The 13719-nt window shown below is 38.5% G+C and overlaps 1 long non-coding RNA gene and 1 pseudogene across 1 annotated transcript; both read left to right on the top strand.

The window, feature by feature from the left end:
• Nucleotides 1-4801: 4801 nt before the first annotated feature.
• On the top strand, nt 4802-5858 carry LOC141373158 (uncharacterized). The gene is made up of 2 exons (XR_012378859.1): nt 4802-5174; nt 5565-5858. It is a non-coding gene; the product is annotated as an uncharacterized lncRNA (long non-coding RNA).
• A 4697-nt stretch (nt 5859-10555) lies between these two features.
• LOC112822480 (transforming protein RhoA pseudogene) lies at nt 10556-12018 on the top strand (annotated as a pseudogene).
• Nucleotides 12019-13719: the final 1701 nt, after the last annotated feature.

The following is a 13719-nucleotide window of genomic DNA, read 5'->3' as shown; positions in this document are numbered from 1 at the left end:
GTTTTGGAAGATAAAGGGTGGGGGGAAAAACAGAAATTAAAGAGAAGCCACAAAATCAGAAACCTCCAATTTCACCCTCCGTAGGCTTAACCACCTGCCTACATGAATTGATCTCTTCCCTTTCTCAAATATTCAGTCAAAGGGCTACCTTTGACACTGGTATTATGGACCCCACTATGCCTCTATTACTCACTCTGAACTTTAAATATTAATATTAATATCTAATTACATCATTCATTGAACCAGTAATGCATGTTACCCCTTTAAAGTTTGGAATTAGGGTGGCTCAATCGGTTAAGCATCTGCCTTTGGCTTAGCTCAGGTCATGATCCCTGGGATCCAGCCTGGGTCCTGGGATGGAGCCCCGTGTAGGCCTCCCTGCTCTGCAGGGAGCCTGTTCCTCCCTCCCACTTGTGCTCTCTCTCACTCTCTCTCAAATAAATAAGTAAAATCTTAAAAAAAAATAAAAATAAAGTTTGGAATTAGATTAAACTTGCAACTCTGTTGGCAAATCTGGTTTGTTTTAGAACTGGATGCCTCTAGAACATTTGTTTATAGTATTTTATAAATTCAATGCTGTTTTTTTACTCTTTTTTTAAAATATGGCTCTATTTTGGGGCACCTGGGGGGCTCAGTCATTAAGCGTCTGCCTTCGGCTCAGGTCATGATCCCAGGATCCTGGGATCGAGCCCCGCATCGGGCTCCCTGCTCGGCGGGAAGCCTGCTTCTCCCTCTCCCGCTCCCCCTGCTTGTGTTCCCTCTCTCTCTGTGTCTCTCTCTGTCAAATAAATAAATAAAATCTTTAAAATAAATAAATAAATAAATAATAAAATATGGCTCTATTTTTCATTCATTCAGCAAGTATTTATAGACCTTTTACTACATATCTGGAACTGTTTAAGACAGGTATGCAGTAGTGGACAAGATAGACAAGGTCACAGTCTTTATGGGGTGTATATCTCAACTGCGGGAGGGGTGGAGATGGAGAATGCTAGGCAAGGAAAGTAAATTACCAACTGAAATTTTGCATGACAGAATATTTTTCAATAATCTATGACCTGTTGTTATTCAAGGATTACTATATATACACCACATATAGTATCGTAAAGTTATATATCTATATAGTATAGTACATATACCTATATATTACTATATATATGTGTGTGTGTGTGTATATATCCTAATGCAATTTGTAATAAAGTGACAGAATATACTCAGGTTCCCTTCTCTGAGTGTGCCTTAACAGGTTAAACCACACACCTATGACATCTATACATTATATAATCAACATCTTAAATAACAGCTTTGAAACCTCTCAATGATAGGTTGCACTGCACTAAAAAATCAAGATAGATACACTTAATGCCATATTCATTAAAACAGGGAGGAACTCTCATCATGCATATACTCAAATCAAAGTTAATGTCACTTGGTTTTCTTTTTCTTTCAGTAAAAATTACAGAGTTTACCATTAAATACACACAGAAAATATCTTTGAGCAGACCTGATCTTTCAGGTCATGAGTATTTAATGAAAATAAGAAAATTAGTTAACGGCTTTGAAGGGAAGAACATTCAGGTGAGAAAGCCCTATACTGTCCACCCGCTGTGGACGGCTTAATATTACAGGGAAGGCATTTAGCAAGAGCCCACTGGAGATAAGAAATGCCCGGAGCTTTCTCCTCTTTGATCTACATATTGTGCCTCACATGCCAAGGGTGTGACACCACCTTAAACACAAACTTACCCTTCCCCACTCAAACTGGCAGGGTAGAATAGAGAGAACACCATGTCTCTTTCCTGCTAAGGCATGCCAGGGATGAAAATCTCTGTTATATAACTTACTGTATCTTCAAAACAAATCAAGCTTCGAACAAGAAATATTGGCACCCCTAGAAAAGTTCTACCCATCAGAATATGAGACCCTCAGATGTTGCAGATAGGAGTGTCATAAAAGCCTTAAAATGTTTAAATACCTTGACTAAGCAGTTTCATCTCTAGGAACTTAAGAAAATAATCTGATATTTACAAGAATATTTATGTATGATAGTTCAACACAGTATTGTTTATAATGGTTAAACACTGGAAACAGGGATGCCTGGGTGGCTCTGACATTGGCTAAGTCTCTACCTTCGGCTCAGGTCATGATCCCAGGATCCTGGGATCAAGCCCCACATGAGGCTCGCTGCTCAGCAGGGAACCTGCTTCTTCCTCTCCCTCTGCATTCCCCCTGCTTCTACTCTCTCACGCTCTCTCTCTGTCATATAAATATATAAAATCTTAAAAAAAAATACTGGAAACAAACTAAACGTCTAATAAAGATTAAGTACAGAGCAACCATATTCTGAAATGACAATCAAGTATAGAAGAATATTTCAGGTGGTGAGTAAATATTCACAATATATTGTTAGGTTAAAAAATGCGTTTACAAAATATAGAAAAATATTTAATTGAAAATCAAATGTTAATAAATGTCACAGAATTCACATAGCAGTAAGCCAGTCACTCTTTTTTTTTTAATAAGATTTTATTTATTTATTTGACAGAGAGACAGAAGAGCACAAGCAGAGGGAATGGCAGAGGGAGAGGGAGAAGCAGGCTCTGCACTGAGCAGGGAGCCCGATGCGGGACCCGACCCCAGGACCCCGGGATCATAACCTGAGCCGAAGGCAAACGCCTATCCATCTGAGCCACCCAGGCGCCCAAGCCAGTCACTCTTTACAGATATTACTCTAAATCAGAATACTTACTATAAGGAATAATCCAAAGTTAAACTCTTAGATAATGTATATGTTATTATGCTTCAAAAGATTAAGGGGATAAATTTTTGGACAGTATTAATTAATTTCAATGTATGCTTTTTTTACATTGACCCTACTTGAGATTTGTGACTAGCAAATATTAATGTATTTCTACTCTCAAGTCTCTTCATGAAATTTGTTTATTCCTTGTGGGTATGTGAAATCATGTGGTTGATTGTTTCTGAATGAACTATACGAAATGCCCTTCTTCATTAGGTGGGATTCATACATATCTAATTTTCCATGGAAGATTAATGACAACATAATACACAATATATGAATAAAATCTAAATGGAGATGCTGTTCATTGTTGACTTATGACATTGATATTGTTACCTTGAAATCGGTGTTTAGGGCATCATTCTTCTGCATTTTGTATGACTAAGGATCATTTTGAATTTTATAAGTAAATGTTCTACCAATTGATCTTTAAAGAAAAAGTGTTGCCAATCCATTAAAATACTGATGTATCTTCATAATAGCCAAAGATAGAAGTAGAGAATATGAGTTAATGTGGTTGAAATGAAGAATCTTTCACAGATATCAGTAGTGAAAAGCTAGCTAATTCTTTCCTAAAAGGGCATATAATTGTATATCAACATTTCTTAATAATTACCTCAGGTCTGAAAATTATTGAAATCATTACTCCTGGGTCATTATATCAGAACAAGAATGCTTCTTGAATGCTTTTAATCTGTATTTTGAACAAAGATTATGCAGTGGATTTGAAATGCAGAAAAAAAATTAGGTTACAGAGTGTTATATAGAATAAGATCCCAATTACATATATGCATGTGTATATGTGTAAATGTACATATAAATTAAAATGTTAGGTATATGCCCAGATGTAAACCGTGATTATCTCAAGGGTGGCTTTTTTCTTTCTTTCTGCTTTTCTGTGTATTTTTTTTTTTTTTAAGATTTGTTTATTTGAGAGACAGAGCATGCAAGTACTCACCCACTGGGTGGAGAAGCAGAGGGAGAGAATCCCTAGCAGACTCCACACTGAGTGCAGAGATGGACAGGGGCCTTGATCCCATGACCCATGAGATCATGATCCCAGTCAAAACCAAGAGTCAGATGCTCAACCAACCGAGTCCCCCCCATGCTTTTCTATGTATTTCAAACTTTTAAGAATGAAAAGCCGGTATCCCTTTTGTCATCAAAGAAAAAAATAATAACTTTTTTTTTTAAGTTCTACTTTTCGGAGCACCTGGGTGGCTCAGTCGGTTAAGCGTCTGCCTTCAGCTCAGGTCATGATCTCGGGATCCTGGGATCAAGCCCTGAGTGGGGCTCCCTGCTCAGTGGGGAGTCTGCTTCTCCCTCTCCCTCTGCTTCTCCCCCACCCTGACTTGTGTTCAATCTCGCTCTCTCTCTCTGAAATAAATAAACTTTAAATAAAAGTTCTACTTTTCTAAAATCCCATTATTCTCATTTGTCATCGCTCTTCCTGTCATCACTTTCCGAGTGTCTATAGATTGTCTGTACCTTCATGATATCAACTGTCAATGTCTGATGTTTATCAGAGTTTCACAGTTATAGGATTATGAGCTTCCAACTTAGTTTGAGGTACCTCTCCATTTAACGAGGATTTGCGAAATTAAATTACATACATTTATCCTTCTGTTAGCCTAGCCTCTGTGATAGAGCTGCAAGGTGATGGGGACTTCCACAGGGGGAGGGGATAAATTAACCTTATGCCAAATATTAATACCAAAGTCACAGGCATGATACATTTCTTTGCAAAACAATATTGGGAAGATGCAATGCTCTAGGCCAGGAAGAAATAGAAAATGTTCCAGAGAGGATTGGGAACATTGGGAAGACAACTAAATATCAAAGTGTTGGGACCCCTCCCCCAAGAAAAAATCTTAAGGATTGGGAAGGCTTTCTTTCCTTTTTGCTCCTTCCTTCCTTCCCTTTTCTGTAGCAGTTATTATTTTTAGTTATTTATCTACTCTTTAGCCACTATATAGTGAGAAAAGTTTTTTCTTTCCCCCGGCTCAAAGGTTTTGAAGTATCAAGCATGTGAATGAGTGGGTGCCTTCTGTCCAGGAGAGTACAGCAGCAGGCAATGAAGACCAAGGACCTGGAGCCGCCATCTTTGGGGGTGGTCATTAGAGAGTCACAGATTCTGCACCTACTGAGAAAGACGGAAGCCACACCAGCATGCCAAGCCAAAAGAGATCCAAAGACTACGAATGGCACTTGGTCCCCTGTGGCGTTAGGAGTGAGATCCCAAAGAAACAGCATGCAGCATCATTCATTGACTGACCAGTTATTGGATTTAGGAGTTGGCAGCAAAAACAAAACAAAACAAAACAAAACAAAACATGCACCTGGGGCGGTGACAGATTTGGGATTGCTACTTCTGGTAAGTCAGCATTAAAGGGATCCTCTACCAAAGGAATTACTAAAAAAAATAATAATAAATAAAAAATAAAAGACACTGCAGGTTTAGGGGAGAACAAGAGCAGTGAGAGTTACATGTGTACATAAGGGAGGGCTGTGTCATCGCCCACAGCCCCCCCAGCACAGAGAGTTGGGGTACAGCCAACAGTGGGAGACAACTTTCATCAAAAAGTAGACTGCTACAACTTTAAGCATCCAGTGTGGTAAGAGCAGCTACTTCCATGAAGGGAACATAAAACTGAAAGCTGCAAATGACAATTTGTCTGTTCTGTGCTTTGCTTTCCAGCAAGTCACGTGTTTATCAATGTCTCTTTACTTAAAACTGGGTGATAACTTCTTTCTCACCTTGCAGGTTCCTCCCAAAATACAGTCCACATGATGCTGTGCTTTGGCTGCTTGTGTTTTTTAAGAATAAACCCAAATCAGCATTTTTAATCACCCACATTGGACCAGATTGAGAGAGAAAGACTAATGTGTTCCAGTTGCCTTGTTCCTCTTTATGACCAAGCAGGAAGTTTCAGAGCAAACCTCCACTTCTCAGGAAGTTTACGTCAAAATGAGTATTGACATCCTGTTTAATAGAGTCTTACATTTTTTCCCCTCAATTCCAGACAGTCACTTTTTGAATTAAAATGTTTGAATAATCTGTCCTGAAATTATGTTTCTTTTGACGCTCAGAAGACTATGTATATCTGTTCTAAGTGACAAATGGAATATCTCTATGACTAATAATGATAAAAGTTAAATTTTTTTAGTAGTGCCTGTAATTATAACTCTATTTATATCCATATTCCCTATCCCTTATTCATTTGATCTTTCAAGTAGGTCCTTGTTAATCATATTCTGAATCATTAGTTGTACAGCTAATACACTGAAAACAAGCAAATAAAACCCTCAGTGGAACATTCTGGTGCTTCCCGTCCAGGACATACTATGTAATATTGAAGTGAGGGAGGTGACACGGTGGTGGTTCTGGATCCTCTAAAAACTGGTTGTATAACTTTGGCTAAGCCCCTTAATCTTTCTGGCTTCAGTTTTCTCACCTAAAAATGAGATGGGTAGTTAAATGATCTTTAGTACATCCTGTGTAATTGTACTATGGAGAAGTGGAAATCTTTATTTCAGATATGGTAGAGTCATACCTCTTAAATTAAAAAAAAAAAAAAACTGTAGGGGTGCCTGGGTGGCTCAGATGGTTAAGCATCTGCCTTCCGTTCAGTTCATAGTCCCAGGGTCCTAGGATCCAGCCCCGTGTCAGGCTCTCTGCTCAGCGGGAGCCTGCCTCTCCTTCTCCCTCTGCCTGCCACTCTCCCTGCTTGTGCTCTCTCTCTGTCAAATAAATAAATAAATAAATAAATAAATAAATAAATAAATAAATAAATAAATAAAATCTTTACAGAAAATAAAATAAAAATACTCCTCACATTGCCTCTTCCTAGTTGTATCGGTTAGGATTCTTTACAGTTGCAAGTAATCGAAATCCAAATGGATCTTATTTAGATAACAAGGTAAATTTATTATACAGTATAGAAACATCTCCCAGAACTCAAGGACAGAAATTCAACTGCACATAAAGAACCAGGAAGGCAAATGTCCAAGGCACTCGCCTTCTCCTGCCTCTCCCTCTCTTTGTGCATCTGTTTCATTCCACCTTCTCTCTGTAGACCAGGTTCCTCTGCTTCCCCTGACCATATCGCGGAAAAGAGGACAGCCTGGAAGCTCTTGAATTTAAAAGTTATAGTCCAGACATAAAAAGAGAGATGGCTCTCTTAGTCCAAATGCCATATTCCAGGAAAAGGCTCTAATTGGTCCACAATAGGACAGATGCCCACCCTTGGGCTAATCAACTGTCATCTAGACTTGGGACAACATAACAGCTTTCACCACAATCCTGAGAGAGAGGAGGGAAATTTCTAGAAATGGGAAATAAGCAGAAAATCCTACAGCCATACTTACACTAAAATTCCACACAACACAATAGTGTATTTTCTATTTATTAATTATTAAAAATTAGTACAGAGAGATTCCACCTAGTTTCCCCCAGGGATAGCATCTTACTAACTGTACTATAATATCAAAAGCAGGAAATTGACATCAGTACAACCCATAGAATTTATTCCAATTTCACCACCTTTACATGCACTCATTTGTATGTTTGTATGAAAATCTGTTCGATTTTATCACATCTTTATAGATTTGTGTAACCACCACCATCATCAAGATATAGAACAGTTCCACTGGGTGTTATGAACAAACAATGAATCATGGAACACTGCATCAAAAACTAATGATGTAATATATGGTGATTAACATAACAATAAAAAAATTTTAAAAAAAGATATAGAACAGTTCCATCAGCACAAAGATCCTGTGCACAAAGGCACAATTCAGTAAATTTTCATAAAGTAAATGCACCCAAGTAATTCAGTTCAAGAAACAAAATCACCACCATTTCAGAAGACCTCCTTATACCTCTTTTCAGTCATTAGTCTCCCTTAAGAGTGAATCACATATTACGTACCCTTTTGTATCTGACTTCTTTTGCACAACATTATGTTTGTGGTATTCACTTATAATTGTTTTATATAACTATAGTTCATTCATTCTTTAATGAACTTTTTTCTATTTTATTGAGGTTATATGATGTAAAATAAACTGCACATTTTTAAAGTGTACAATTTGATGAGCTTTGACATATGTATATGCCTGTAGCAATACCACAATCAAGATAATGAACATATCTATTTCCTCAAAATATTGCATGAATTTTGAAAACTGAGAATGGGACTTAAGAAAAGTGAAACTCTTAGAGCTACATTGGCTTTCGGATCTTTTGCAGAAGGTTGAGATAATATTTACTTTTCTCTACTGTTAGGATGTTAATGAGAAAAGTACTTATATATGTTCTACCAAAAAAAATCTAGCTCTACAAGATCATAAATCTAAATAATTATTCTCAACTGTCACCTAAAGTGGTTCTGTGAAGCAATATTATCTGTGACTGCTGGAGACAAATGGGAAATCCTGACATAAGAGCAAAAACACAATAACACACACTAACATGCACACATGCAATAGGACTAACAGGACCAAATTCTTGATTAACTAACAGGTACAAACCCCAAACTGTAAGTACAGTAATGGTGTTTAGAGGGACACAGACCAAAGGACATTTACTAATTTTATATACATATAAGATTTACATAGTACTATTCTTTTCTTAAATGTGCACATATGTAGCTGTTAAAATAAACAGTTCTAGGGGCGCCTGGGTGGCTCAGTCGGTTGGGCAACCGATTCTTGATTTTGGCTCAGGTCATGATCTTGGGGTCATGAGATGGAGCCCTGTTTCGGGCCCCACGCTCAGCGTGGAACCTGTTTGTCCCTCTCCCTCTGCTCCTCCTCCTGTTTGCATGCTCTCTCTCCCTCTCTCTCTCAAATAAAATCTTTTAAATATGAAATGAAATGAACTGTTCTTCACATTCATTCATTCACATACCCTCAAAACTCAGTAACTTCACTTAACTGACTTGGCCTATGTTTTGTGAGGGGATATAAAGAACTCTAAATTATAAACAGCAAACCAAATGCATGAAACTGGAATTTAGTTCATTTCTCTTCATTTCATTGCTGAGGCCATGAAGAACTCCCTTGACTACTTTTTTCTCCAGAGACTATAAACACCACAGATGTGTAAAAAAGTGGTTGTACTAAATGAAGTGAGTAAAAATCCTAATATATACTATTTTGCTCTGTTCTTTTCATATAGATGATCTACAAAGGGAATTTTTTCTTCTAAAACTATGTTGAGAACTCCCTTTGCCCCAAGTACTGGGGACACAAAGACAAATAGCACAAGGTTTCTGTGTGTTAGGGAGTTTATGTTCATTTTTTTTCCCAAGTTTTTATTGAGATTTCAGTTAGTTAGCATACAGCATAATATTAGTTTTGGGTGTACAATATAGTGATTCAGCCCTTCCATACAACACCCACTGCTCATCACAAGTGCCCTCCTTAATGCCCATAACCCATCTAGCCCATCCCCCCACCCACCTCCTTCCATCGACCCTCAGTTTGTTCTCTATAGTTAAGAGTCTGTTTTATGGTTTGCCTCCCTCTCCTCTTTTTTCTTTCCCCTTTGTTCATCTGTTTTGTTTCCTAAATTCCACATATGAGTGAAATCATATGGTATTTGTCTTTCTCTGACTGACTTATTTCACTTAGCATTATACACTCTAGTTCCATCCACGTCGTTGCAAATGGCAAGATTTCCTTCTTTTTGATGGCTCACTAATAATCCACTGTATATATGTACCCCCTCTTCTTTATGCATCCATCAGTCAATGGATATTTGGGCTCTTGCCATAATTTGGCTATTGTTGATAATGCTGCTATAAACATCAGGGTGCCTGTATCCCTTCAAGTAGGTATTTTTGTATCCTTTGGGTATACCTAGTAGTGCAATTGCTGGATTGTAGGGTAGTTCTGTTTTTAATCTTTTTGAAGAACCTCCGTACTGTTTTCCAGAGTTAAGGAGTTTATGTTCCTTTTTTTTTTTTTTTAAGATTTATTTATTTATTTTAGAGTGTTAGACAGTGAGCAAGCATGAGCAGGGGGAGGGACAGAGGGAGAGGGAGAGAATCTCAAGGAGACTCCCCACTAGCATGGAGCCTAACACAGGGCTCCATGCCACAACCCTGAGATCATGACCCAGGCCAAAACCAAAAGCTGGACACTCAACTGACTGAGCCACCCGAGCACCCGCATACCTCTGATTCTTGATTGAAAATAATTTTTTACTTTTCTTTCTGTTTTTTATAATTTTAATCATGGAAAATTTAAACATATACACAAGTGGAGGCAATAACATAATGACCACCCCTTGTATACCCATCACCCAGCTTCTACAATTATCAACTATGATGAATCTCATTTCATCTATAACCCCACTTCTCTATTTGTCACTCACTGAATTATTATGAAATTAATTTTTTAAGATTTTATTTATTTATTTGACAGAGAGAGAGCACAAGCAGGCAGAGCAGCAGGCAGAGGGAGAGGGAGAAGCAGGCTTCCCGCTGAGCAGGGAGCCCAACGTGGGGCTCAATCCCAGGACCCTGGGATCATGACATGACCTGAGCCTAACTGACTGAGCCACCCAGGCGCCCCATGAAATAAATATTTTTTGAAGTAAGTCTCTGAATCTTGCTTTTGACAATTCTAAAGAAAGTTGGAGTGAATTAATTCTAGGGTTCCTTCTCCCCAAAATATGATAAAAATTTCATCTTTGACCCTTTCCAGGCTTATATATTTAATTCAACAAAAATTTACTTCATACCCCGCCCTCCCACCGCCGAGCGCCCTCGCTCGCTCGCGCTCCCCGCCCGCCGCCCGCCGTTCTTCGTCGGTCCTCCCGTTAGTCTGCTGCCGTCTCCTCAGCCACTCGCCCGTCTCCGAGCTTGCGACTCATGGACAGGCGTCCTCGGCGCAGAGAGGCCGGACTGCGAGTCGTCGCCTGAGTGCCCTTCATCTGAGAAGTTCAAGGCACTTGTAGAACTTCTGCCACACAGGCCGTGGGTCTTGCAGCACATTTGTAAGCATGGCTGCCATCCGGAAGACACTGGTGATTGTTGGTGATGGAGCCTGTGGCAAGACTTGTTTGCTCATCGTCTTTAGCAAGGACCAGTTCCCGGAAGTGTATGTACCCACAGTGTTTGAGAACTATGTGGCAGATATTAAAGTTGATGGAAAGCAGCCCGGATAGTTTAGAAAACATCCCAAAAATATGGACCCCGGAAGTCAAGCACTTCTGTCCCAACGTGCCCATCATCCTGGTTGGGAACAAGAAGGATCTTCGGAATGATGAGCACACAAGGCGGGAGCTAGCCAGGATGAAGCAGGAGCCGGTGAACCGGGGAGAGGGCAGAGATATGGCAAACAAGATTGGCGCTTTCGGTTACACGGAGTGTTCAACAAAGACCAAAGATGGAGTGAGAGAGGTTTTTGAAATGGCCACAAGAGCTGCTCTGCAAGCCAGACGTGGGAAGAAAAAATCTGGGTGCCTTGTCTTGTGAAACCCTGCTGCAAGCACAGCGCTCATGCAGTTAATTTTGAAGTGCTGTTTATTAATCTTAGTGTATGATTACTGGCCTTTTTTCATTTATCTGTAATTTACATAAGATTACAAATCAGAAGTCATCTTGCTACCAGTATTTAGAAGCCAACCGTGATTATTAATGATGTCCAACCTACCCGACCACCGGGGTCCTTCTGACACCGCTCTAACAGCCCTCCTCTGCACTCCCACCTGGCACACCAGGCGCTAATTCAAGGGATTTCTTAACTTCCTTGCTTCTTTCTAGAAAGAGAAACAGTTGGTAACTTTTGTGAATTTGGCTGTAACTACTTTATAACTAACATGTCCTGCCTGCCCTCTGTCAGCTGCAAGGTACTCTGGTGAGTCCCTACTTCAGAGCTTTACTCTCTAACAGATTTTATTGGCATAGCTCTGTGATGGGCATCCAGTTTTTTGAAAATGCTCATCCAGAAAGGCCCAAGTCCATGCAGCTGTGGCAGTTACAGTTCTGTGGTTTCATGTTAGTTACCTTATAGTTACTGTGTAATTAGTGCCACTTAATGTATGTTACCAAAAAATAAATATATCTACCCCAGACTAGATGTAGTATTTTTTGTATAATTGGATTTCCTAATACTGATATTTGTCATCCCTGCAGAAAGTGTATTGGTTTTTTAAAAAAGAAAGTGTATTTGAAAATAAAGTCAGATGGAAAAATTTAAAAAAAAAATCTTACTTCATATTCACTATAACATCTTTCTTCAGGCTTTGTCAATTGATCTCCTTCTCTGAGTCAGTACAACCCATATAGTCTGTACCAATAATTAAGAAGTATAATTATACTTCTTTGTATTTATATTTTTTGTATATTAGTTTTATTTCCCAGTTAGACATTTAAGGCTCATATCTTAAATTTCTGTTGAACAGTATACTGAAAAAAAACACAAAAGTAATTAATTGCTGTTTATAATAATTATTAACTAATTAATGGGTTTTAATCTTTTTACTTTTTCTTTCTTATTTATTTATTATTTAAATTCAATTAATTAACATATAATGTATTATCAGTTTCAGAGGTAGAGGTCAGTGATTCATCAGTCTTATATAATACCCAGTGCTGGGAGTTTATGTTCTAACGAACACATCTCCCTAGCATTAAAAGGGAATAAATAGTCATTGCATTTTTTTATTGAAGTATAGCTGACATTCAATATTACGTTTGTTTCAGGTGTACGGTATAGTGATTCAACCACTCTATACGTTACTCAGTGCTCACCACATTAGTCACCATCCCTGTCACTGTACAATGTTACAACAATGATCGACTATATTCCCTATGCTGTACTTTTCATCCCAGTGACTTATGTATTTTAAAACTGGACGTTTGTGCCTCTTTCTCCTCCTCACCTATTTCTCCCATCCCCCCATTTCCCTTCTGCTCTGGCAACCACCAGTTTATTCTCTGTATTTCTGAGTCTATTGCTGTTTTGGTTTTGGTTTTTAGATTCCACATATAAGCGAAATCAAATGGTATTTGTCTTTTTCTATCTGACTTATTTCACTTGGCATAATAAATTCAAGATCCATCCATGTTGTTGTGAATGGCAAGATATTCTTTTTCTAGGGCTTAGTAATATTCCATTGTATATACTTATCACATCTTCTTTGTCTATTTAATCTATCAATGGATATTTAGGTTGCTTCCCTATCTTGGCTATTATAAATAACACTGCAATAAACATGGGGGTGCATATATCTTTTTGAATTAATGTTTTTGTTTTCTTTACATAAATACCCAGAAGTGGAATTACTAGGTTAAATAGAATTTCTATTTAAAATTTTTTAAAGACTTTATTTATTTATTTTTGAGAGAGATAGAGTCGGGGGAAGGGCAGAGGGAGAGCGAGAGAGAGAATCCCAACCAGACTCTGCTCAGAGCACAGAGCCCAGGGCAGAGCCCAACACAGAGCTCGATCCCAGGACGCTGAGATCATGACCTGAGCTGAAACCAAGAGTCAGATGTTTAACCGACTGAACCACCCAGGTGCCCCTGTATTTTAAAATTTTTAAGGAACTTCCGTACTGTTTTCCACAGTGGCTGTACCAGTTAACATTCCCACCAACAGTGCATGAGGGTTCCCTTTTCTCTACATCCTCACTAACACTTGTTATGTGAACAAGTGTTCCTACTGCTGTGAGGTGGTATCTCATTGTGGTTTGATTTGCATTTCCCTGTGATGAGTGTTGTTGAGCATCTTTTCATGTGTCTGTTGGCCATCTGCATATCTTCTTCAGGGAAATATCCATTCATGTCCTCTGCCCACTTTTAATCAGATTATTTGGGGTTTTATGGCATTGAGTTGTATGAGTTCTTTATATATTTTGGATATTAACCCCTTAAAGGATTTATAATTTGTAAACATTTTCTCCC

This window comes from Callorhinus ursinus, unplaced genomic scaffold (assembly GCF_003265705.2).
Source record: "Callorhinus ursinus isolate GAN/ISIS: 27379988/994484 unplaced genomic scaffold, GSC_fseal_2.0 scaffold8, whole genome shotgun sequence".
Taxonomy (NCBI): Eukaryota; Metazoa; Chordata; class Mammalia; order Carnivora; family Otariidae; genus Callorhinus; species Callorhinus ursinus.
Note: the sequence above shows the minus strand (reverse complement) of the source record. Positions and strands in the feature narration are given on the sequence as shown.